Genomic DNA, 27,699 nt, shown 5'->3' with positions numbered 1-27,699 from the left:
GGGCACCTACATACATAAAAGAAACCTTGCTAAAACTCAGAGCACACATTACACTTCACAAATAATAGTAGGAGATTTCAACACCCCTCTCTCATCAATGGACAGATCTTTGAAACAGAAATTAAACAAAGAAATAGACAGACTAAGATAAGTCATGAACCAAATGGATTTATCAGATATTTATACAACATTCTATTTTAAAAACAAGGATATACATTCCTCTCACCACCTCATGGTACTTTCTCCAAAATTGACCATATAATCAGTCATAAAACAGGCCTCAACAGGTACAGAAAGATAGAAATAATCCCATGCGTGCTATCAGAGCACCACGGCCTAAAACTGGTCTTCAATAGCAATAAGGGAAGAATGCCCACATATATGTGGAAATTGAACAATGCTCTACTCAATGATAACCTGGTCAAGGAAGAAATAAAGAAAGAAATTAAAAACTTTTTAGAATTTAATGAAAATGAAGGTACAACATACCCAAACTTATGGGACACAATGAAAGCTGTGCTAAGAGGAAAACTCATAGAGCTGAGTGCCTGCAGAAAGAAACAGGAAAGAGCATATGTCAGCATCTTGACAGCACACCTAAAAGCTCTAGAACAAATAGAAGCAAACACAGCCAGGAGCAGTAGAAGGCAGAAAATAATGAAATTCAGAGTTGAACTCAACCAGGTAGAAAAAAAAAAGGACTATACAAAGAATCAACAGAACCAAAAGCTGGTTCCTTGAGAAAATCAACAAGACAGATAAACCCTTAGCCAGACTAACCAGAGGGCACAGAGGGTGTGCCTAAATTAGCAAAATAAGAAATGAAAAGGGAGTCATAACAACAGAGCCAGAGGAAATTCAAAAAATCATCGGATCCTACTACAAAAGCATATATTCAACAAAACTTGAAAATCTGGAGGAAATGGACAATTTCCTAGACAGATACCAGCTACGAAGTTAAATCAGGAACAAATAAACCATTTAAACAACCCCATAACTCCTAAAGAAATAGAAGCAGTCATTAAAAGTCTCTCAACAAAAAAGTGCCCAGGTACAGAGGGGTTCAGTCGAGAATTCTATCAGAACTTCATAGAAGACCTCATACCAATACTATCCAAACTATTCCACAAAATTGAAACAGATGGATCACTACCGAATTCCTTTCACGAAGCCACAATTACTCTTATGCCTAAACCACATAAAGACCCAACAAAGAAATAGAACTTCAGACCAATTTCCCTTATGAATATTGATCCAAAGATACTCAACAAAATTCTAGCAAACTGAATCCAAGAGCAAATCAAAACAATCATCCATCATGAAAAAGTAGGCTTCATCCCAGGCATGCAGGGATGGTTTAATATACGGAAAACCATCAACGTGATCCATTATATAAACAAACTGAAAGAACAAAACCACATGATCTTTTCATTAGACGCTGAGAAAGCATTTGACAAAATTCAACACCCCTTCATGATAAAAGTCCTGGAAAGAACAGGAATTCCAGGCCCATACTTAAACATGATAAAAGCCATATACAGAAAACCAGTAGCTAATATTAAACTAAATGGAGAGAAACCTGAAGCAATCCCACTAAAATCAGGGACTAGACAAGGCTTCCCCCTCTCTCCCTACTTATTCAATATAGTTCTTGAAGTCCTAGCCAGAGCAATTAGACAACAAAAGGAGGCACTTTCAGCAAAGTGCCTGGGTATAAAATTAAGTCAAATAAATCAGTAGCCTTCCTCTACACAAAAGAGAAACAAACTGAGAAAGAATTTAGGGAAATGACACCCTTCATAATAGTCCCACATGATATAAAATAACTTGGTGTGACAGAACAATTTGCAAATTCATCTGGAATAACAAAAAACCCAGGATAGCTAAAACTCTCCTGAACAATAAAATGATTTCCATGGAAATCACGATCCCTGAACTCAATCAGTATTATAGAGCAATAGTGATAATAATTTTTGGTATTGGTACAGAGACAGACAGATAGATCAGTGGAATAGAATTGAAGACCCAGAAATGAACCCACACAGCTATGGTCACTTGATATTTTTTTTAATCTTAATTAACTTGGGTATTTTGATTGTAATTCCCTTTCCAGGTTTCTGGGCTAACATCCCCCTAACCCATGCCCCTACTCTTCTCTATGGGTGTTACCCTCTACATACTTCCCCCATTACCTCCCTCCCCACAACAATCCTGTTCATGGCAGGACCATGGGCTCCCCTTCCACTGGTGCTCTTACTAGGCTATTCATTGCTACCTATGAGGTTTGAGCTCAGGGTCAGTCTTTGGGTAGTGGCTTAGTCCCTGCTCGAATTACCTAGATGCACAGAACACATGAAACTCAGGAAGCATGGCCAAAATGCGAATGCTTAACTCCTTCTTTAAAAGGGGAACAAGAATACCTTTGGGAGAGAAGAGGAAGGCAAAATTAAGAACAGAGGCTGAAGCAACGCCCATTCAGAGCCTGCCCCACATGTGGCCCATACATATACAGCCACCAAACTAGGTAAGATGGATGAAGCAAAGAAGTGCAGACCGACAGGAACCGGATGTAGATCGCTCCTGAGAGACACAGCCAGAATATGGCAAATACAGAGGCGAATGCCAGCAGCAAACCACTGAACTGAGAATAGGTCCCCTATTGAAGGAATCAGAGAAAGAACTGGAAGAGCTTGAAGGGGCTCGAGACCCCAAAAGTACAACAATGTCAAGCAACCAGAGCTTCCAGGGACTCTTCCATGTGGATCATGATCTCAGTTCAATGTTTGTCTGTATTTCCATCTGTATGTCATCTCCTGAAAGAGCCTCTCAGAAGACAGTCATGCTAGCCTCCTCTCTGCAAGCACAATATAGCATGTGTATTGTGAAAGGGATGATTACTTACACATAGGAGGATTTTAAGTTGAATCAGTTACTGGTCTGTCATTCCTTCAGTTTCCATTTTTGTTTCTGCATTTCTTTAAGACAAGAGCAATTTTTGGTGGGTTGGTGTCCTCATTCCTCTACTGAGAGTCCTGTCTGCCTCCTAGAGGTGGTCTCTTCAGTTTCCATATCTCCACTGGTCTGTACTTCAGCTGAGGTTACCCACATTGAGTCCTGGTAGCCTCCTGCACCACAGGTTTCTGGGATTTTCTATAGGTTCTTTCTATTCTACACCCTAAAACTCTGTATATTTCTATTTATTCTCTGATAAAGAAAATATTATGTGCTTTTAAAGAAGACAGTCAAAATTAACAAATATTTCTTAAATCAAAATCACTGTAAGTGTAATAGAGATCCTAGAATGAGGGAGAGAGGAGCTTTGGAGGTAGACAGAGAAGAACAGGAGCACAGGAGGCAAAGAGAAGGTAGGAAGAAGAGAAGGAAAGAAGGAAGAAGATATTTTTGGAAGACATGTGCAGCATAATGCCAAGCAGATCTTTATCCCCATTGCATTCCTCTCCATTCACAGACCTTCTTTGAAATTGAGAAGATATTTAGACCTTCCAGAGCACAGTTACCTGTTTATGGAAGATAAAATCTCTTGGGAATATAATTTACATTTCTTATTCTAGCACCTTATCAATAGAAAAGGAACTTACAGTGAGGTAACTTTAAAGTGTGGGTAAATTAACCCTAGAGGTGATCCCCAGGATTCTGTTTGGTGGGACATCTAGGAGTTACATGACAGACTTTCAATGTGTTCACACTGAAAGTAGAATAAGAGCATGAGTTTATAACAGCATGGCTTGGTCAAACAGTGAAGATAACAGTATAGTGATTAAAGTAATATTATGACAACTAAATACACAGAAATTCAGTGAAACCATGCACCAAAATAATGGTTTTATTTGCAGTCACCTGTTTATGCAAGATAAAAACTCTTGGGAATGTAATTTACATTTTCTTGTTCTAGCACCTTATCAATAGATAAGATACTTTCACAGAGGTGACTTTAAAGTGTGGGTAAATTAACCCTAGAGGTGATCCTCAGGATTCTGTTTGGTGGGACAACTAGGAGTTACATACATGTAAGAGAATGGTAGAGATCAGTGAAAAAAGAGGCCATGAATTTGCAAGAAAAGAGGGGTGAGTGTGAGGATTACAGAGGTGGTCAGGAAGGAAGAAATCTTATATTTATTTCATAATCTAGAATTAAAATTAAAAAAGTACATTTAAAAGATGTTAAAATAGAGACTGAAATAAACCGTAGAACTTTTTATTCTCAAGCTCATGGTCTGGATTTTTGTTTCTAGTTTTTATGTAATAAAAACTATGTCACCCACTATCTAGTCACATTTCTCATGTGATTTTAATACATAACCATTGCCAATTAGTCTCCTTACCTCTTGTAAAGCAACCTCCTGGCTTACTTTTGAAATTGATTACACTAGTGATTTGTCTGTATTATTTATTTACTAATCTCTGTCTTATATCATATCCAATAATTTCCCCTAAATGTATCATTTTTCATTAAACTTCTTTCTGGGACCTTCTCAGTTACCAATGTATAGGTATGTAAGCTTGATGGTATAGTCAATATACATTGAACTGTTCCTGTTAAATGTCAAAGGTGGACATCTGTGGTATTCATGGTCCCCTATAAATGAATAGTACATATTTTGTACGCTGTAACTAAAACTCCAAATACTTTGTTAAAATAACATTACCCTGAAAGCCTCTTTCTTCATATGTTGTGTGTGTGTTTGTGTGTGTGTATGTGAGTCTGTGTGCCTGTGTGTGACTGTGCTCCTATATTTATGCACACATATATCTGTAAGTGTGTATTCTCACTTATGCATGTATACAGGACATAGTTGGGAGGGAGTCCATAACCTCTTTCATTGTTCTCCATTCTGTTCATCTCAGATTCTTTCAGTGAACTAAAGTTTGCATTTTGATTTATCTTGTAGATGAGGTTGCTTTAGGATGCTCTAGTCTTAGTTTTTGGATTAAGGACAATTTTAACCACGCAGATGATTACAAGTGTGCTGAGGACTCATAATCATGTATCTCAATCACTTTCTCATTACAGAATATAATGTCAATTTATATCCACTACGAAAATATTATTTTATATTTTCATACATTTAGCAGTGATAGTTCAATGCCTCAAAATACTGTAACAATACTTCCTGTTTCACTTTCTAGACTTTCCTAGTAGATATTCCCAAATTTTTAAGGACAGTGCCATACTCCTGTTCACAATACTAAGTACCTGAATTTTCACTGTGTTCTTTTTTCTGAATTTCCAAAGTTATGATCCCTAGAGTCAGTCTCCACCTAACCTGTTGCTCTTTCCCTTATCTCAAATCCCATTAAATACTGTTCTCTCCTCTACTGTCCTCTCTTCCCTTCCTCCAGTACTATCAACTCTTATTCCTGATTCCCCTATATACCCTCATATTAATTTTTATATCTTAATGCAAAAAATTAATATAATCAATATACAGTAAAAGGACTTAGCAGACTTTCTTCCAAAGTAAAATGTAAGAAATGCAGGAATGGCTGTCTTCATATTGAAGAAAGTGAAAACTGGTAACTGTTTAATCCACGTGGCAAATGCCTAGGTAGTCTTCCTTATTCCATGAAGTATTGCATTGTTCTTATACAGTAACTTGTCTTTACTGCACACAGGATGACCAAAGAGTTAGGGTTCAATGTTAGCAAAAGATGCCAGCAAGTATAATAGATACAGTCATAGGAATAGCTGTAACATATGGATACAGTAGTAGTCATAAACATTTCTATGTAAAAAATACAAGCTATCTCTCAGACATCCTTGTGTCAAGTAGTCATTTCAGAATCTAACTGCTGCACTGCATGGAAATTTCCTCATCCATTAACATTAACTTTACTACTCTAAATTAGCTTCTATCAAGTTCTGATGCAAAATACATTTAGACTTTTAGATAGAATAAACCTGAAGTAACCTCAATTCCATCTCCATTTAGACTCTTTGGCCCCCTTTTAAAATCCTTATGAGCCTGGCTCTCTGCAATGTGTTTGCCTATAAATAGCTCTTCAAAACATGATCTAGAGTTTATTTTGCAGAATTATTTCATTTATCTTCCAATTGTTGATACTTACATTGTTCACTGGATATTATAGATATAACTTTACTATTCAAAGAGAGACTTTGGTACAATAAGAGAAGAGTGATTTTACTAAGAAATAGATAGCATCAGATATTGTTTTGTAGCACATGATTGAAACTCTGTGTCTAAATCACTTTCTCAAGTATATAGTTTCTTTATGCATTCGAGACTTTAAAGGAGTAGAGGTGGGTGTATTATAAAATTGTTTACATAGTGCTTACTCATATTAAAACCTGACAGTATTACTCACATGAAAATCTTAGATAATGGTTGAATCGCTGATATAATTATTTTACCAAAGACACTTATTGATCAAAGAATACATCATTTTAATAGTTTCAGGTGTTACCTATTACTTGTAGAGCCTCAACGACTCTCCATCCTTCCTCCCTTCTTCTTTTTCTCTTCCTTCTCGATTCTCAATAGGCTATGACCTGGCCGAGTTCAATGACCTCATCTGATTACACTTTTTCAGTTTTGACACCTGATATCAATCTTTTGACATGTGTACATATTGATGTATCACCAGTATTCTAAGTTCTTTCACTCTGTGACTCAATCTACTCTGATTTTTTTTCTCCAATAAAACCATTTTCTGATTTTCTTCTTTCAATTCAGAGCCTAAATTATGTGTTTTATTGAAACATTCCCCGACCATCTAGACTGAAACATCCCATTGTTGAACTCATTAACTATTTTAATTCTTCCAATGTTACACACTATTAATAATACACATGACTTACAAATAATTTTTCATTTTTGAAAAAAAATTTATCTAGTCTATTTTTTTTTCTTTTTTTTTTATTAACTTGAGTATTTCTTATATACATTTCGAGTGTTATTCCCTTTCCCGGTATCCGGGCAAACATCACCCTCCACCCTCCCCTTCCTTATGGGTGTTCCCCTCCCAACCCTCCCCCCATTGCCGCCCTCCCCCCAACAGTCTAGTTCACTGGGGGTTCAGTCTTAGCAGGACCCAGGGCTTCCCCTTCCACTGGTGCTCTTACTAGGATATTCATTGCTACCTATGAGGTCAAAGTCCAGGGTCAGTCCATGTATAGTCTTTAGGTAGTGGCTTAGTCCCTGGAAGCTCTGGTTGCTTGGCATTGTTGTACATATGGGGTCTCGAGCCCCTTCAAGCTCTTCCAGTTCTTTCTCTGATTCCTTCAACGGGGGTCCTATTCTCAGTTCAGTGGTTTGCTGCTGGCATTCGCCTCTGTATTTGCTGTATTCTGGCTGTGTCTCTCAGGAGCGATCTACATCCGGCTCCTGTCGGTCTGTACTTCTTTGCTTCATCCATCTTGTCTAATTGGGTGGCTGTATATGTATGGGCCACATGTGGGGCAGACTCTGAATGGGTGTTCCTTCATTCTCTGTTTTAATCTTTGCCTCTCTCTTCCCTGCCAAGGGTATTCTTGTTCCCCTTTTAAAGAAGGAGTGAAGCATTCACATTTTGATCATCCGTCTTGAGTTTCATTTGTTCTAGGCATCTAGGGTAATTCAAGCATTTGGGCTAATAGCCACTTATCAATGAGTGCATACCATGTATGTCTTTCTGTGATTGGGTTAGCTCACTCAGGATGATGTTTTCCAGTTCCAACCATTTGCCTACGAATTTCATAAAGTCGTTGTTTTTGATAGCTGAGTAATATTCCATTGTGTAGATGTACCACATTTTCTGTATCCATTCCTCTGTTGAAGGGCATCTGGGTTCTTTCCAGCTTCTGGCTATTATAAATAAGGCTGCAATGAACATAGTGGAGCACGTGTCTTTTTTATATGTTGGGGCATCTTTTGGGTATATGCCCAAGAGAGGTATAGCTGGATCCTCTGGCAGTTCAATGTCCAATTTTCTGAGGATCCTCCAGACTGATTTCCAGAATGGTTGTACCAGTTTGCAATCCCACCAAGAATGGAGGAGTGTTCCTCTTCCTCCACATCCTCGCCAGCATCTGTTGTCCCCTGAGTTTTTGATCTTAGCCATTCTCAGTGGTGTGAGGTAAAATCTCAGGGTTGTTTTGATTTGCATTTCCCTTATGACTAAAGATGTTGAACATTTCTTTAGGTGTTTCTCAGCCATTCGGCATTCCTCAGCTGTGAATTATTTGTTTAGCTCTGAACCCCATTTTTTAATAGGGTTATTTGTTTCCCTGCGGTCTAACTTCTGGAGTTCTTTGTATATTTTGGATATAAGGCTTCTATCTGTTGTAGGATTGGTAAAGATCTTTTCCCAATCTGTTGGTTGCCGTTTTGTCCTAACCACAGTGTCCTTTGCCTTACAGAAGCTTTGCAGTTTTATGAGATCCCATTTGTCGATTCTTGATCTTAGAGCGTAAGCCATTGGTGTTTTGTTTAGGAAATTTTTTCCAGTGCCCATGTGTTCCAGATGCTTCCCTAGTTTTTCTTCTATTAGTTTGAGAGTGTCTGGTTTGATGTGGAGGTCCTTGATCCACTTGGACTTAAGCTTTGTACAGGGTGATAAGCATGGATCAATCTGCATTCTTCTACACGTTAACCTCCAGTTGAACCAGCACCATTTGCTGAAAATGCTATCTTTTTTCCATTTGATGGTTTTGGCTCCTTTGTCAAAAATCAAGTGACCATAGGTGTGTGGGTTCATTTCTGGGTCTTCAATTCTATTCTATTGGTCTATCTGTCTGTCTCTGTACCAATACCATGCAGTTTGTATCACTATTGCTCTGTAATACTGCTTGAGTTCAGGGATAGTGATTCCCCCTGAAGTCCTTTTATTGTTGAGGATAGCTTTAGCTATCCTGGGTTTTTTGTTATACCAGATGAATTTGCAAATTGTTCTGTCTAACTCTTTGAAGAATTGGATTGGTATTTTGATGGGGATTGCATTGAATCTGTAGATTGCTTTTGGTAAAATGGCCATTTTTACTATATTAATCCTGCCGATCCATGAGCATGGGAGATCTTTCCATCTTCTGAGGTCTTCTTCAATTTCCTTCTTCGGTGTCTTGAAGTTCTTATTGTAAACATCTTTTACTTGCTTTGTTAAAGTCACACCGAGGTATTTTATATTATATGTGTCTATTATGAAGGGTGTCATTTCCCTAATTTCATTCTCGCTTGTTTCTCTTTTGTATAGAGGAAGGCAACTGATTTATTTGAGTTAATTTTATACCCAGCCACTTTGCTGAAGTTGTTTATCAGCTTTAGTAGTTCTCTGGTGGAACTTTTGGGATCACTTAAATATACTATCATATCATCTGCAAATAGTGATATTTTGACTTCTTCTTTTCTGATCTGTATCCCCTTGACCTCCTTTTGTTGTCTGATTGCTCTGGATAGAACTTCAAGAACTATATTGAATAAGTAGGGAGAGAGTGGGCAGCCTTGTCTAGTCACTGATTTTAGAGGGATTGCTTCAAGTTTCTCTCCATTTAGTTTAATGTTAGCAACTGGTTTGCTGTATATGGCTTTTACTATGTTCAGGTATGGGCCTTGAATTCCTATTCTTTCCAGGACTTTTATCATGAAGGGGTGTTGAATTTTGTCAAATGCTTTCTCAGCGTCTAGTGAAATGATCATGTGGTTTTGTTCTTTCAGTTTGTTTATATAATGGATCACATTGATGGTTTTCCGTATATTAAACCATCCCTGCATGCCTGGGATGAAGCCTACTTGGTCATGGTGGATGATTGTTTTGATGTGCTCTTGGATTCGGTTTGCCAGAATTTTGTTGAGTATTTTTGCATCGATATTCATAAGGGAAATTGGTCTGAAGTTCTCTTTCTTTGTTGTGTCTTTGTGTGGTTTAGGTATAAGAGTAATTGTGGCTTCGTAGAAGGTATTCGGTAGTGATCCATCTGTTTCAATTTTGTGGAATAGTTTGGATAATATTGGTATGAGGTCTTCTATGAAGGTTTGATAGAATTCTGCACTAAACCGGTCTGGACCTGGGCTCTTTTTGTTTGGGAGACCTTTAATGACTGCTTCTATTTCCTTAGGAGATATGGGGTTGTTTAACTGGTTTATCTGTTCCTGATTTAACTTCAGTACCTGGTAACTGTCTAGGAAATTGTCCATTTCCTGAAGATTTTCAAGTTTTGTTGAATATAGATTTTTATAGTAAGATCTGATGATTTTTTGAATTTCCTCTGAATCTGTTGTTATGTCTCCCTTTTCTTTTCTGATTTTGTTAATTTCGACGCACTCTCTGTGTCCTCTCGTTAGTCTGGCTAAGGGTTTATCTATCTTGTTGATTTTCTCAAAGAACCAACTTTTGGTTCTGTTGATTTTTTCTATGGTCCTTTCTGTTTCTACTTGGCTGATTTCAGCTCTGAGTTTGATTATTTCCTGCCTTCTACTCCTCCTGGGTGTATTTGCTTCTTTTTGTTCTAGAGCTTTTAGGTGTGCTGTCAAGCTGCTGACATATGCTCTTTCCTGTTTCTTTCTGCAGGCACTCAGCGCTATGAGTTTTCCTCTTAGCACAGCTTTCATTGTGTCCCATAAGTTTGGGTATGTTGTACCTTCATTTTCATTAAATTCTAAAAAGTTTTTAATTTCTTTCTTTATTTCTTCCTTGACCAGGTTATCATTGAGTAGAGCATTGTTCAATTTCCAAGTATATGTTGACATTCTTCCTTGATTGTTATTGAAGACCAGTTTTAGGCCGTGGTGGTCCGATAGCACGCCTGGGATTATTTCTATCTTTCTGTACCTGTTGAGGCCCGTTTTTTGACCAATTATATGGTCAATTTTGGAGAAAGTACCATGAGGAGCTGAGAAGAAGGTATATCCATTTGCTTTAGGATAGAATGTTCTATAAATATCCGTTAAGTCCATTTGGCTCATGACTTCTCTTAGTCTGTCTACATCTCTGTTCAATTTCTGTTTCCATGATCTGTCCATTGATGAGAGTGGGGTGTTGAAATCTCCCACTATTATTGTGTGAGGTGCAATGTGTGTTTTGAGCTTTAGTAAGGTTTCTTTTACATATGTAGGTGCCCTTGTATTTGGGGCATAGATATTTAGGATTGAGAGTTCATCTTGGTGGATTTTTCCTTTGATGAATATGAAGTGTCCTTCCTTATCTTTTTTGATGACTTTTAGTTGGAAATTGATTTTATTTGATATTAGAATGGCTACTCCAGCTTGCTTCTTCTGACCATTTGCTTGGAAAGTTGTTTTCCAGCCTTTCACTCTGAGGTAATATCTGTCTTTGTCTCTGAGGTGTGTTTCCTGTAGGCAGCAGAATGCAGGGTTCTCGTTGCGTATCTAGTTTGTTAATCTATGTCTTTTTATTGGGGAGTTGAGGCCATTGATGTTGAGAGATATTAAGGAATAGTGATTATTGCTTCCCGTTATATTCATATTTGGAGGTGAGGTTATGTTTGTGTCCTTTCATTCTCTTTGTTTTGTTGCCAAGACAATTAGTTTCTTGCTTCTTCTAGGGTATAGCTTGCCTCCTTATGTTGGGCTTTACCATTTATTATCCTTTGTAGTGCTGGATTTGTAGAAAGATACTGTTTAAATTTGGTTTTGTCATGGAATATCTTGGTTTCTCCATCTATGTTAATTGAGAGTTTTGCTGGATACAGTAACCTGGGCTGGCATTTGTGTTCTCTTAGGGTCTGTATGACTCCAGTCCAGGATCTTCTGGCCTTCATAGTTTCTGGCGAGAAGTCTGGTGTGATTCTGATAGGTCTGCCTTTATATGTTACTTGACCTTTTTCCCTTACTGCTTTTAATATTCTTTCTTTATTTTGTGCGTTTGGTGTTTTGACAATTATGTGACAGGAGGTGTTTCTTTTCTGGTCCAATCTATTTGGCGTACTGTAGGCTTCTTGTATGCCTATGGGTATCTCTTTTTTTAGATTAGGGAAGTTTTCTTCTATGATTTTGTTGAAGATATTTACTGGTCCTTTGAGCTGGGAGTCTTCACTCTCTTCTATACCTATTATCCTTAGGTTTGATCTTTTCATTGAGTCCTGGATTTCCTGTATGTTTTGGACCAGTAGCTTTTTCCGCTTTACATTATCTTTGACAGTTGAGTAAATGATTTCTATGTTTCTTCTGCTCCTGAGATTCTCTCTTCCATCTCTTGTATTCTGTTGGTGAAGCTTGTATCTACAGCTCCTTGTCTCTTCTTTTGGTTTTCTATATCCAGGGTTGTTTCCATGTGTTCTTTCTTGATTGCTTCTATTTCCATTTTTAATTCCTTCAACTGTTTGATTGTGTTTTCCTGGAATTCTTTCAGGGATTTTTGCGATTCCTCTCTGTAGGCTTCTACTTGTTTATTAATGTTTTCCTGTGTTTCCCTAAGGGAGTTGTTCACGTCTTTCTTGAAGTCCTCCAGCATCATGATCAAATTTGATTTTCAAACTAGATCTTGCTTTTCTGGTGTGTTTGGATATTCCATGTTTGTTTTGGTGGGAGAATTGGGCTCCGATGATGCCATATAGTCTTGGTTTCTGTTGCTTGGGTTCCTGCGCTTGCCTCTCGCCATCAGATTATCTCTAGTGTTACTTTGTTCTGCTATTTCTGACAGTGGCTAGACTGTCCTATAAGCCTGTGTGTCAGGAGTGCTGTAGACCTGTTTTCCTCTCTTTCAGTCAGTTATGGGGACAGAGTGTTCTGCTTTCGGGCGTGCAGTTTTTTCTCTCTACAGGTCTTCAGCTGTTCCTGTGGGCCTGTGTCTTGAGTTCACCAGGCAGCTTTCTTGCAGCAGAAAATTTGGTCTTACCTGTGGTCCTGAGGCTTAAGTTCGCTCGTGGGGGGCTCTCTGCAGCGGCAGCAACCAGGAAGACCTGTGCCGCCCCTTCCGGGAGCTTCAGTGCACCCGGGTTCCAGATGGCCTTTGGTGTTTTCCTCTGGCGTCCGAGATGTGTGTGCAGAGTGCAGTCTCTTCTGGTTTCCCAGGCTTGTCTGCCTCTCTGAAGGTTTAGCTCTCCCTCCCACGGGATTTGGGGGCAGAGAACTGTTTATCCGGTCTGTTTCCTTTAGGTTCCTGCGGTGTCTCAGGCAGGGGTCCTGCCGCTCCTGGGCCCTCCCCCACGGGAGCCCAGAGGCCTTATACAGTTTCCTCTTGGGCCAGGGATGTGGGCAGGGGTGGGCAGTGTTGGTGGTCTCTTCTGCTCTGCAGCCTCAGGAGTGCCCACCTGACCAGGCGGTGAGGTCTCTTTCCCACGGGGTCTGGGAGCAGAGAGCTGCTGCGGACCGGGTTCCGCGGGTATGGGACTTCCGGTAAACACAGGATGTGCCCGGACCTAGAGGAGTTCTGCCTCTGTGTGTCCCGATTTCACCAGGCAGCTTTCTTGCAGCAGACAAGTTGGTCTTAACTGTGGTCCCGAGGCTCAAGTTTGCTCGCGGGGTGCTGCCCACGGGCTCTCTGCGGCGGCAGCAACCAGGAAGACCTGTGCCGCCCCTCTAGTCTATTTTTTAATAGTACAAAGTTTATCCCTCTCTGGTTTCACTCTCTGACTCTACTACATCCCATACTTCCTTCCATATCTCATCTCCACTAGGATGTCTCCACTCCCAGCCCACATCCCACCAGTCCTGTCCACTCCTTGGGGCCTCGAGGTTCTTGAGGTTAGGCGAATCTTCTCCATCTGAATCTAGACCTGGCAGACCTCTGCTGTATATGTGTTGGGGAAATCATATTAGATGCAAGATTAGTTCAATATATGAAAATCCATGAACATAATCCATTACACAAACAAATTCAAAGGAAAAAATCATATAATCATCTCCTTGGAAGCAAAAAAGCTTTGGACAAAATACAATACCCTTCATGTTAAAAGTGTTGGAGAGGTCAGGAATTCTAGGCTCAGACCTAAACATCATAAAAGCAATTTACTTCAACAGCCAATATTAAAGAAAGGAAGAGATACTCGAATCAATTCCACTAAAATCAGGGACAAGACAAGGATGACCTCTCTCCCAATACCTATTTGATATAGTATTCAAAGTGGTAGCTAGACCATGAAACAACAAAATGGGATCAAGGGGATACACATTTGCAAGCAACAAATAAAGGTATCTCTATTTACAGATGATATAATAGTATATATAACAGATCCCAAAAATTCTACCAGAGTACTTCAACAGCTGGTAAACACATTGAGTAAAGTGGCTGGATATTAATTTAACTCAAATAAATTGGTAGCCTTCCTTTATACAAATGGAAACCAGAATGAGAAAGAAATTAGGGAACCAACTTCCCTCATAATAGCTACAAATAATATGAAATATCTTGGGGTAATTCTCACCAAATAAACAATTGAAAAATCTGTATGAGAAGTACTTCAAGTCTCTCAAGAAAGAAATTGAAGATCTCAGAATATGGAGAGATCTCCCATGCTCATGGATTGGTAAATTAACATAGCAAAAATAGCCATTTCTTTCAAAATCACAACACAATTCTTCAAAGATATGGATAGAGCAATTCTCAAATTCATCTGGAAAGGCAAACAACTCAGAATAGAAAGAACAATTCTTAACAATCAAAGAATTGATGGGGAATCACCATCCCTGATCTGAAACTATACTACAGAGCAAAAGCAGTAAAAACTGCATGATGTTGGTACAGAAACAGACATATTGATCAAAGTAAGAGAATTGAAGACCTAGAAGTAAAACCATACACTTACAGACACTGGATATTTGACAAAAAATACAATGAAAAAATCTTCAATAAATGCTGCTAGACTAACTCAGTCTGTGTGAAGAAAAATGAAAAAGACACATATTTATCAATTTGCATAAAGCTCAAGTTCAAGTGGATCAAGGACCTCAACATAAAATCAGATACACTAAATCTAATAGAAGTAAATTCCTGGGAATATGCCTAAAAGACACTCCAACATACAAAATTACACATGTTCCACTATGGTCATAGCAGCCTTGTTTATTATAGCCAGTAGCTGGAAAGAACCCAGATATCTTTCAACAGAGGAATGGACACATAAAATGTGATACATTTACACGGTGGAGCACTACTCAGCTATTAAAAACAATGATTTCATGAAAATTTAGAGAAATGAATGTAACTAGAAAATATCATCCTGGAACTGGAAAATATTCATCCTGCGTGAGCTAACCCAAACACAGAAAGACATACATGGTATGCACTCACTGATAAGTGGCTATTAGCCCAAATGCTTGAATTACCCTAAATGCCTAGAACAAATGAAACTCAAGACAGATGATCAAAATGTGAATGGTTCACTCCTTCTTTAAAAGGGGAACAAGAATACCCTTGGCAGGGAAGAGAGAGGCAAAGATTAAAACAGAGACTGAAGGAACACCCATTCAGAGTCTGCCCCACATGTGGCCCATACATATACAGCCATCCAATTAGACAAGATGGATGAAGCAAAGAAGTGCAGACCGACAGGAGCCAGATGTAGATTGCTCCTGAGAGACACAGCCAGAATACAGCAAATACAGAGGCGAATACCAGCAGCAAACCACTGAACTGAGAATAGGACCCCCGTTGAAGGAATCAGAGAAAGAACTGGAAGAGCTTGAAGGGGCTCGAGACCCCATATGTACAACAATGGCAAGCAACCAGAGCTTGCACGGACTAAGCCACTACCTAAAGACTATACATGGACTGACCCTGGACTCTGACCTCATAGATAGCAATTAATATCCTAGTAAGAGCACCAGTGGAAGGGGAAGCCCTGGGTCCTGCTAAGACTGAACCCCCGTGAACTAGACTATTGGGGGGAGGGCAGCAATGGGGGGAGGGTTGGGAGGGGAACACCCATAAGGAAGGGGAGGGGGGAAGGGGATGTTTGCCCGGAAACCGGGAAAGGGAATAACACTCGAAATGTATATAAGAAATACTCAAGTTAATAAAAAAAAAGAAAATATCATCCTGAATGAGGTGATGCAATCACAAAAGAACATACATGACATATGATCACTGATCAGTGGATATTAGCTCAAAAGTTTGGAATATCCCAGGTACAAATTGTAGACAACATGAAGTTCAAGTAGAAAGACAAAATTGTGGTTGCTTAAGACCTTCTTAGAAAGGATAACAAAATACTCACAGGAGGAAATGAGAGAAAATTTGTAGCAGAGACTGAAGAAAAGGCCATACAGAGAATGCCACACATTGGAATCTAACACACATGCAGTTACTAAACCCAATCACTATTGTGGATCCCAAGAGGTGCATGCTGGCAGAACCCTGATATAATTGTCTCCTGAAAGGCCCTGCCAGACCCTGAAAAATACAGAGGCAGATGCTGACAGCCAACCTTTGGTCTGAAAACAAAATCCCCATTGGATGATTATGAATAGGGATGAGGTTATTGAGGTGGTTTGCAACCCCATAGGAAGAAAAACAGCATCAACCGACGAGACAACCCGGACTAAACCACCAACCAAAGAGTACACATGGAGCAACCAATGGCTCCAGCCACATTAATAGCACAAGGTGCACATTTCAGGCATCAATTCCGGAGAAATCCTTTGTAATGTGAAGGCATGATGACCCAATATAGGGGAATGCCAGGGCAGGAAGGCAGGAGGAATGGGTAGTAGGTGGGGGCTCAACCTTATACAGGCACGGAGAGGAAGATATAAGATGGTGAGTTTCTGGAGGTGAAACCAGGAAAGGGTTTCATTTAAATGTAAATAACAAAATTTCCACTAAAAGAAAAATAAAAGAAAAAAAGTAAAAAAAGAACGTAAATTTATTATTATAAATAGCATTAATTGCACTAGCTCTTTCCCTGAGTGGTATGTGTGAATGTCCTGCAATGTTCATCCATATAATTTAGGGTCCTAAGTGCTTGACAAAATGAAGACACTTACTCAACATCTGCTAATGGACATGGAAGTTTTCCTCTCCATTGTTACTGTCATTTTCCTTCATACATATTTCACTAATATTTAGCAGGATAAAAGTTTTTTTAATTTTTAATTCAAATTGTGTCAGGGATAAAGATAGTTGGCTTGGGGACACAGCTAAAATCTTTATATGCAGTCTAGGAATCCATTATAGGGAAGATATTGCTCAAATACAAAGTTGCTGTCATTATGTTTTTGCTCTTTATTTGAATACCATGGCTTGTTTCATAACTCAGGTTTTTTTCTTACACTGCAAATCTTCATTCTTTTACCCTGCCTGTTTTTTCCTATTTTAATGGTTTCTACTGTTTTTAAAAGGTTCTTAAAATAATATAACTATCTAAAATTTGTGTAGCAGATACAAAATTAACTTGATAGATTATCTCTTTTTTTCTATTTAAAACAGAAATAGAATGGTTATTTTAAACATGACCCTAAGCATATTTACCTCCAACTTTTATTTCCTTGCATTAGAGCAAGGCATGCGAAGTGAGATCTACAGTAGTCAAATAATGATGGCCTCAAAGGACTTTCAGGTCTTTTTCCATGAGAGTTTCTAAATGTACATCACCTGTTCACATCCTCAGAACAAACATTTTAGATATGAAAAAAGAGCTTATTCTCTAAATATTTATTCATAAATATTGACTTGATAAGCTGTACCTTTTTCAGAATATAAATAGGCACAAGAAGGAGCAATGACAACTTCAAGGCAAAATGAAGTTTGTTCTGCTGCTTTCCCTCTTTGGGTTATGCTGGGTTCAATATGACCCACATACTACAGATGGGAGGACTGCTATTGTCCATCTGTTCGAGTGACACTGGGTTGATATTGCCAAGGAATGTGAGCGATACTTAGCTCCTAAGAGATTTGGAGGGGTGCAGGTAATATTACTTTACAAACTAAATGCAGAGCTTACTATGCTCACATACTATTCTAATCAGGACTAGTGTCATTAGAGCACAACTTCATTTCACACAAAACTTTGATGAGATAGGAAAAGGTTGATAGTTGGGGCACCTATATACTTTTGTATTCTATATTCTTATCAGGAGGACACCTGAAATGTTTTTTCTATAATTTCTTGTGATTGTTAATCAACCAAAGTGAACATTTGTAGTTTGAGAAAAACTGTCAGATTATAGATAGCATTCTATGAAATTTGGGTATAATCTAGGAGTAATTGTAACTGTTTTATTTGGAGGTCTCTACACCCAATGAAAATATTATAATTAATAACCCCTCAAGGCCTTGGTGGGAAAGATATCAACCCATCAGCTACAAAATTTGCTCAAGGTCTGGAAATGAAAATGAATTCAAAGACATGGTGACAAGGTGCAACAATGTTGGTGTAATTGAAGACACATTTTCTTTCAATGTATTATACATGAATCTATTTCTCTTCCGTGTCTAGTTATTTTGTTTAAAAGTTTATTTTTAAAGACTTATGTATTTATTACATGTAAGTACACTCTATCTGTCTTGATACACACCAGAAGAGGGCCTCATTACATTACTGTTGATTGTGAGCCACAATGTCGTTGCTGGAATTTGAATTCAGGACCTCTGGAAGAGCAGTCAGTGCTCTTAACCACCGAACCATCTGTCCAGCCCTTAAACATGTTACAAATATTTAAATTTTACTTTACATTTTAAGTCTTATTAAAAAATCGTATTGGCAGTTTTAGAAATTCTTGACTATGTACATTTGACTATAAGACATTATAGCACACGTATTGAAAACTGTTGTATTTTAAAATTATTAAATATTAAGAGCCTCCTACAGTGTCCACGGGCATTGATATTTTGGGTGTTAATTATATGCTTTGTTATATAATGAAGAGACATGAACCTTCCCTCTGGTCTTTAGCTATATAGATGAATAAATACATGCTTAGATGAAGCTCAGATTTGCTCCTTGTATCCCTGTAAAATGTCAAGCACAATAGTCTCTCAGATTTACACCATATCTTATATCCTCAATAATTGAACTTTTGTTTCTAGTCATGATAGTTTCTGTTTCTCCCTCCTTAAGATCTCAATATTCCTCTTCACAAAGTATGACTAAAATGGATCTTATTTCCATTAGCTTCCTTTTGCCCTTGACTCACATTTATAAAGTGATTATACAGTGCAGCAGATGTTATGTTTTGGAGCTTTGATGTGAATATTGTAATGACACTATAGAGTTTTCCATCTAACTGAAGTATGTACTTTTCTTTCTTAGGTCCGGATTTATGTGGATGCTGTCATTAATCACATGTGTGGTGCAGGCAATGGTGCAGGAACAAGCAGTACATGTGGAAGTTACTACAAGCTAATAACAGGGAATTCCCATCAGTTCCCTACTCTGCTTGGGACTTTAACGATAATAAATGTAATGCAGATATTAAAAACTACAATTATGCCTATCAGGTAATGAAGGAAATGGTGTGGGAATAATAACTGTTGATGCTTGAATAGACAGAAATTTATGAATACCATTGAACTTTTCATTTAGATTCCATAGGAAAAACCTTTACTAAGAGAGAATGCTGAAAACACATAAAGGCAAAATGTCCTGCAGTTTTGTTTCATTATTTTAAATATACACTAAAGTCCATGATAAACTCAGGAATGCCATCTTGAAATTTGTCTGTAAAATTTAAAACCTTGATTTCATCAATAATATAAATATGACAAAATGGAAAATATTAGAAATACAAATGATACAAAGAAACAGTCTTCAAACACTGTTACAGTCTCAATTTTGTTGTAGTGGACTTAATATAAGGATGTTATTGGCTTTGATATTTTTTGACAAAGTAAAACAAAGAAAAAGGTGGGAAGAATAAAAGAAATGGTGAGAAAGATGTGAAAAGAAAGAGAGGGGGAAAGAGAGAGAGAAAGAGAGAGAGAGAGAAAGAGAAAGAGAGAGAATGAGAATGAGAGAGTGAGAGAGTGTGTGGGGGAAAGAGTAGGGGGAATGGGAATGGAAGCTTGAGACAGAAATGAAGACAGAGGAGAGACAGAGACAGAGACAGAGAGAAGAGGAAGGAGGATCAGGAATTAGAATGAACTGACAAAATTTATAAATATTTTAATCTCTGATATTCTTTATAGTGACAGGTAATTTTTGAGTCTGTGTCCACAATAGAATATCAATACATTCCAGATCTTCATCAAAATCCATATAAAATTTGCTATTGGTTAATATGTGATTGACTGAACGGGGAAATGTATTTTAAGGCAGAAATGGATTTTTATAAATGAATCACGCTTTGCCCCAACAGGTCAGAAACTGTCGTCTGTGTGGCCTTCTGGATCTTGCACTGGCAAAAGATTATGTTCGTACCAAGGTGGCCGAGTATATGAACCGTCACATTGACATTGGTGTAGCAGGGTTCAGACTTGATGCTTCTAAGCACATGTGGCCTGGAGACATAAAGGCAGTTTTGGACAAACTACATAATCTCAATACAAAATGGTTCTCCCAAGGAAGCAAACCTTTCATTTATCAAGAGGTAAAACCCTATATAGGTTTTAAAATATTTTTTGATATTATACTTTAATTTCAATGATTCCTTTTTTGTCCTTTTACCTCCAAATTCTTCCATGTATCATTCCATATTATCTGTCACATTCCTGTCCTGTTTTTATTTACTCTTATTATACGTTCTTGTGTACATGCATGTACATATATATGTGCATATATATATATATATATATTTGCCTATGTACTTAAACACATAACACAAACACATACATGTTTCCTAAATATAACTGATGTAGTTCTTAGTGCTTCATATGTAAGTGATTCAGTTTAATTATTGTTCCTATATGCACATGTTTTCAGGGTTGACTTGGTTCTGGACAACCGATTGTGTTTTTCCCATGGGAAGACTCCAGTTCTTAGACTTCTTAGTTTCCTATAGTTTTTTTTCCATAGGGTTAAAAGTTCCATTGGATTTTCTTTAAATATCTCCATTTTGTAAACCAGATTTCTCTGCGAATGTAATTAACAATGCAGTTTAATAGTTTAGTCACATGTAGACTTATGATTCTGCCATTAAAAAAAAACGAGTCTTGTTAATCAGAAAGAGCACATTTAATTATTTGTCACATCATGTATCAAGGCAGTGCTAACTTCATTAATTCATCTCTTATATTCAAAGTTATCATTTGAGAAGACACAGAAGTCATAATGTTTAATTACCAAAGCCAAACTTCTAATTTAAGTTTTGTCTCATACTCTCAGAGATGTAGCTGTTCAAGGCAAACAGATGAAGCCTTTTGTAAGGCACCTTTTCACTTGAAGTGAACTGAGGATGACACCATTTTATTTCTAAGATTCTTAGAAAGTTAATGAGCACTTCTAATGTTAACAAGAAAGCAAGAGTTAACTTATTGTGAACTAGTGAACTTCTGGCAGTCAGCCTAGAGAATAAAAATTACTCTATTGTAATTTGGTTCATAATTTGGTTTCTTGCAATATTGTGACATATAGTTTATGAATAAAATCAGAATATTTCTGTATACTAAAAGTCATTAGTAAATTTAAATAAAGAATTATTTTCAATAGTTCTAAATAATATTATCTTTCAGTAATATGATTTAAAGATATAATTAAAATGACACTTGCCCCAATATCTCTTGTAGGTCATTGATCTTGGTGGTGAGGCAATAAAAGGTAGTGAGTACTTTAGAAATGGTCGAGTGACAGAATTCAAGTTTGGTGAAAAACTTGGCAAAGTTATCTGCAAGTGGGAAGGACAGAAGATGTCTTATTTAAAGTAAATATTTGCCATTGCATCATCAGTTCTATCATATATCTGTTGTCATTTGGCATCAATAAGATATTCTTTCAAATATTCTATTTTAAGTTGTTGATTATCTGTTAGTCTTCTTGTTCTCTAAATCTTAATGTATCATGTTTTTCATTGGGTATATCAATCATCTGATAGCAGGGGAACTCCGAAGTAGTACTTAGTGTATTTGCCTGGATGCAGTAAGTCCATCAGATTATATGAATTATTGATCATGGCCTACTAAAAATGTTAGTATCCCAAGAATAATTATATTTAAAAGTGATATTGATAATGTGACCACATTATGGAATTTCTTTATACTACACTAGAGAATTAATTGAAAATTTCAAAGTTTGTAATTTACAAACAGTTATAAATTCATTTCCATTCTTTGTTATATAATATGGATGTCTTAATTCTCAAGTCCATAATATTATAATAAAATCAAAAATTCTAAAAAAATTAAAAACCGAAGTTTATATACTAAGACCTAAAAGTGGTTAAAATTCCCATGTATTTTATCATGAAAAATTATATATGTGCACACATCTATCTATATGTGAAAGACTTCTTATGAAATAGTCGTTTATTAATATAAGTAGGCTGCCATATGTAATGTTATGGTAATCATTGTGAAAGAAAAATATCCTTTTTTTAAAGTGCAGGAACTGGGGAGAAGGTTGGGGTTTTGTGCCTTCTAACAGAGCCCTTGTGTTTGTGGACAACCATGACAATCAGCGAGGACATGGTGCTGGAGGGGCATCCATCCTGACTTTCTGGGATGCTAGGTAGGACTACGTTCATTGCTGCTGTGGGGGTTGCATTTAATGAGAGTAAAGTATTATATACTTAGGCTGTAATACTCTTTTTCAACTTTTAAAATGGCAGTTGAATTTTTGTTGGCTCATCCTTATGGATTCACAAGAGTAATGTCAAGTTATCATTGGTCAAGAAATTTCCAGAATGGAAAAGTAAGTCTTGGAATTGTCTGAAGCATATTTTAATCTAGAAAAAAGTGATTCTGGTTCAACTTCATGTGATGTTATGGTACATGGTGCTTATTATTAAGTATTTGTTCACTACACTTTTCTAATGTGAGGAAATTGAAAAAGTACCTGGTAGTGAAAAACATTATTTGAAGTGTTACAAAATACAGAGAGAAACAGTTATGCCTGTTTAAGTCATGACTCATAGAGTTGACATGGAATTATGGCTACAGATACTAAAGGGAAATTCAAATTTTCTCTACCCTTGGTATGATCAATGTTGTCATATGAAAGTAGATTTTTTTCCCTAGTGGAATAAGAAGGCACCTTTTTAATGGTAATCTAGGAAATTATAATAGATATGATCTTATGAGAATCTCAGTAGTGATTTTGCTGAATGAATCCATGCATGACTTTATTTGCTATATGTGCTTGTTTGTTATATGTGTAAGCTTAAATAATTCTAAAATTGAACTAAACAATTAGACAATCAGATATCCAAATGGCTACGTGAAGTTTTCTTTTATAGTGGGACAGTCTAGTGTTATAGCACATATCCAATATAAAATACAAACATCATTTCTCTATATATTATTTTTCATTTCCTTTGAACATAAGAGTCCCGTTGTTCTGTTTTTAAGTTTATTTTTAATAGGTTTCATGAGTAGAATGAGATACTTTCCTAGTAACATATATAAATATTTTGTCATCATAAGATTCTTATTTACCCTTGGCTAACTTAAAAAGGCCAGAATATGTTTTAGCACATTGTAAAGCAGAGATGTAATTAATCAAATATTATTAACTTAGAAAGTATTTTACCAAAAAGCATTTTGATATATGTTCTTTACTTAGAATTGAACTACATATATCATCTCCAAATAAACTGAGGCATATATATATTTTTTTCCGCCCCCCCTCAGGTAGTAACTGATGTCTGTTCTTTAAACCTAGTTTTCCTGAATCTTTAGCTTTCCTGCTTTCGTCGCATTGAAGAGCTTATAGTGATATTAAGCAGAACATAGGATGTTTACAAATTGTTTTTGATATTGCTAATATGTTTTTGAAAAACCTGAGTTTGAACAGAAGGTAAGACTTCACTGAAGGCCTGTTACAAAGATTGAAGAACTTAAAAAACGTACACACTGCAGACACAGTGTAGTGATTTGGTTTTCTGTAGTGTCACGAGTCAGGCAGCTACAAGCATTTAATGATCTGATTTTTCCTATAATAAAGGATGTGAATGACTGGATTGGACCACCTAATAACAATGGAGCAACAAAGGAAGTGACCATTAATCCAGACACCACTTGTGGCAATGGCTGGGTCTGTGAACATAGATGGCATCAAATAAGGGGGGAATGTCCCCTTCAGTTCTTATCTAATAAGGAAGTTGTTTAATCTTTTATTTTAAACTGTTGAATTAAAGGGTACTAGCATTTCACCTGATTCTGTGCTTTTAGGAACATGGTAGCTTTCAGGAATGTAGTCAATGGTCAGCCTTTTTCAAACCGGGGATAATGGCAGCAACCAAGTGGCTTTTGGCAGAGGAAACAGAGGATTCATTATCATTAACAATGATGACTGGTAAGTGGATATGGATTAGTAAAGGGTTGTATAATATTAGACTCCAAGATAATTCTTTTCTTTTCCTGTTCTTTTTAATTTCATATGCAATAATTTTTGACAATAAATTTAAGATACAAGTAAAAATTCATATTCATTATACAAAAGAAAAATGGCATTTGCTTTCCTATAGTTTTCATCTATTAATACAATTTTGATTTTTGTTATCTTTATCCACAGTGTACACTGACAGTAACATGTATTCATATATACAAGCTAATCTAAAATATTTCAAAGCATATAGATAGTAAATATATATCTTATCATCATTAAAATGTGCGATATAAGTACTAGAGTTCTTTTCCCTTTACCTATGATTATAACTCAGACATTAATCCATTATACTCATACAGAGACTTCCATTATCTAGCTGCATGTTCTATATATTTTAAAAGCACTTGAGTACTTGCATTTGGTGTATGAATTTGCTAAAGCAGTTGCTTACTGTGGCATTAAAATCTTTCTCCTTTTTCTTTCACCTGGGGTACTTCTATTTGATCTTTCTTTCATGACTCCCTCACCTGTAGTACTCTTCAGTCAGATACCAGGAGTGGTGCTTGTTACTGTGAAGGGAGAAGCACCATATTGCTGTGAAGCCATCTTGATCTGCATAGTGATTTCATTACAGTCAAGGCTGGATATATAGAGAGACCCTGTCTCACAAACAAACGTAAAAAAGCTGTCAAGCTCTGCTAATCTCTTTGGGAGTCAGTGATCAGTATCCATAGTCAGCTTTCTATTTCATCAAAAATCTTTTTCTGTAAATCATGTTTATTGATAAAAAAATAATTGAAGTGCATATTTTTTTCACTAAATACACTCAGAAGAACTATTTAGAACTAGAATTATTTCATACAAACTCTTTTCTAAAACAAACTTGGATGTATCCTTAAAAATGCTAGATTAATTAAACATAGCTATATTTAATTCTAGAAAAATTCTCAGGTAGCATTATGTAATTTAAGGATCTTTGAAGAATGAATGCTCCCCAAGGCTCCAATTGCATATGTAGGAGAGAATAGACTTGTTGGTGCACCAGTGGAAGGAAAAGTCCTTGGTCATGACAACGTTGGAAGCACTTCAGGAGAATATGGGGGAGGGTCATAAGGGAAATATATAGGGGGAATACCGGTATAGGGGAGTGGGTGAGGGGGTGGAGGCTTATGAACAGGAAACCAGGAAGGGGAACAACATTTGAAATGTAAGTAAAGAAATATATAATAAAAATTTTTAAAAAATTAATCAGAATTTAAACCAGCAGAGGACTGTCTGGAAACAATGAGATTCCTCACAGAAGGACTTTATTGCTAAGCTTCTCTGCATTCTCTGTGTTTCTCTGTGTGTGTCACTCCAGGCAATGAAACAAATAGACATTTAAAATGATGACTTTGGTATAGAGAACTTGCTTGCTCCAGCTGACACTGTCTTGGTATTGGGATTCTCTTACTGAGCTCTGGGTTCTAGTGTTGTTTAGCACACGGTTGGGGCACTTATCGTTCTGTGGATAATACATAATGGATCGTCCTGCATGTTTCTTGGTTGCATTCCAATTAAATACTAATTGTTTTACCCTAGGGCTTTGTCAAGCACTCTACAGACTGGTCTTCCTGCTGGCACATACTGTGATGTCATTTCAGGAGATAAAGTCAATGGCAATTGCACTGGACTTAAAGTAAATGTTGGCAGTGATGGCAAAGCTCACTTCTGTATTAGTAACTCTGCTGAAGACCCTTTCATTGCAATCCATGCCGACTCAAAGTTGTAAGAGTCAAATTAAAGACATGAAAAAGCACATCTACTGAGTCTGTGTCTTTTCATGAGATCCATATTATATTTTATTTCTATTTTATTTCTTTATCAATATGTTTAGGGTCATATATTACAAGCTCATATTTTCCCTAGATTTTATTTCCTTGGGGTAAAAACAATAATCAATAAATTACTCTGAACTCATAAAACTCTCACAGAATCATCACATAACTCCGTGTAAGAGTAAAGAATGTCTAAATGTTTTTCTAGATGTTCTCAGATATCTGAAAGTTAAACAAAGCAAAATACACAATTTTTGCACTGTTTCCTACTGCAAATACAACCTTTACTGACCGATGTCTAGTAAAATATATCAAGTAGACCTTATAGTTACTACGTATCCAGTCCTTTTTATGCTTCCCACATAATTTTGGAGTGCTGGTGTCAGATCTTTTCACCTCCATTTCTAATTCAGAAACACTTAGCGGGCACTGTGTGCTTTTGACATTACAAGAGTATGTTGTGTTCCAGTTATTATAATTATAAATACCATAAACTCATGAACACAACTAAAAGTCTTTTATGAATTTTGTTAAAATTCAATTCACAAAGTTATTAGCTATCCATGTAGCTAATAAGCCATTACTGGAGGATGCAAATACATACTTTATTAATTAAATCATAAATTTTCCTCATTCTTCTTTGGCCTTCTTCGTCTCTCCCCTTGCTTCCTTTTGGACTCATAGTTTAAAATACATGAGTATTTTTCTTTCTTTTTTTCATATAAATAGTATATAAATTTATTGCGTATTTAATTTTCAACATATCATGTTAGAAGATGAACAACATGGGATATGTAAAGCTCTCAAGGCATTTAATTAATTTATAATGGGCTGTTTGAATTTATTTTTTTTATCTTTATTAGCTTGGGTCTTTCTTATTTACATTTCCATTGTTATTGCTTTCCCCGTTTCCTTCCCCCTAACCCTTCCTGCTCCTCTTCTCTAAGGGTGTACCCTCCCCATCCTCCACCCATTACCACCCTCCCCCCAACAATCACGTTCACTAGGTGTTCACTCTTGGCAGGACCAAGGGATTCCCCTTCTGCTGCTGCTCTTACTAGGCTATTCATTGCTGCCTTTGAAGTTTGGAGCCCAGGGTCAGTCCATGTATAGACTTTAAGTAGTGGCTTAGTCCCTGGAAGCTCTGGTTGGGTGGCATTGTTGTTCATACAGGCTCTCGAGCCCCTTCAAGCTCTTCCAGTCCTTTCTCTGATTCCTTCAACAGGGGTCCCGTCCTCAGTTCAGTGGTTTGCTGCTGGCATTCACCTTTGTATTTGCTGTATTCTGGCTGTGTCTCTCAAGAGAGATTTCTATCTGATTCTTGTCGGCCTGCACTTCTTTACTTCATCCATTTTTTCTAGTTTGGTGGTTGTATATGTATGGGGCATATGTGGGGCAGGCTCTGAATGGGTGTTCCTTCTGTGTCTGTTTTAAACTTTGCCTCCCTATTCCCTGCCAAGGGTATTCTTGTTCCCCTTTTAAAGAAGGAGTGAAGCATTCACATTTTGGTCATCCTTCTTGACTTTCATGTGTTCTGTGCATCTATGGTAATTCAAG

The 27,699-nt window shown here is 37.1% G+C and overlaps 1 pseudogene; it reads left to right on the top strand.

Annotated features, from left to right (window-relative positions):
• The first annotated feature begins 17,648 nt into the window (after nucleotides 1-17,648).
• On the top strand, nucleotides 17,649-26,101 carry Amy2-ps2 (amylase 2, pancreatic, pseudogene 2; annotated as a pseudogene).
• The last annotated feature ends 1,598 nt before the right edge of the window (nucleotides 26,102-27,699 follow it).

This window comes from Rattus norvegicus, chromosome 2 (assembly GCF_036323735.1).
Source record: "Rattus norvegicus strain BN/NHsdMcwi chromosome 2, GRCr8, whole genome shotgun sequence".
In the NCBI taxonomy this organism is placed as follows: domain Eukaryota; kingdom Metazoa; phylum Chordata; class Mammalia; order Rodentia; family Muridae; genus Rattus; species Rattus norvegicus.
Note: the sequence above shows the minus strand (reverse complement) of the source record. Positions and strands in the feature narration are given on the sequence as shown.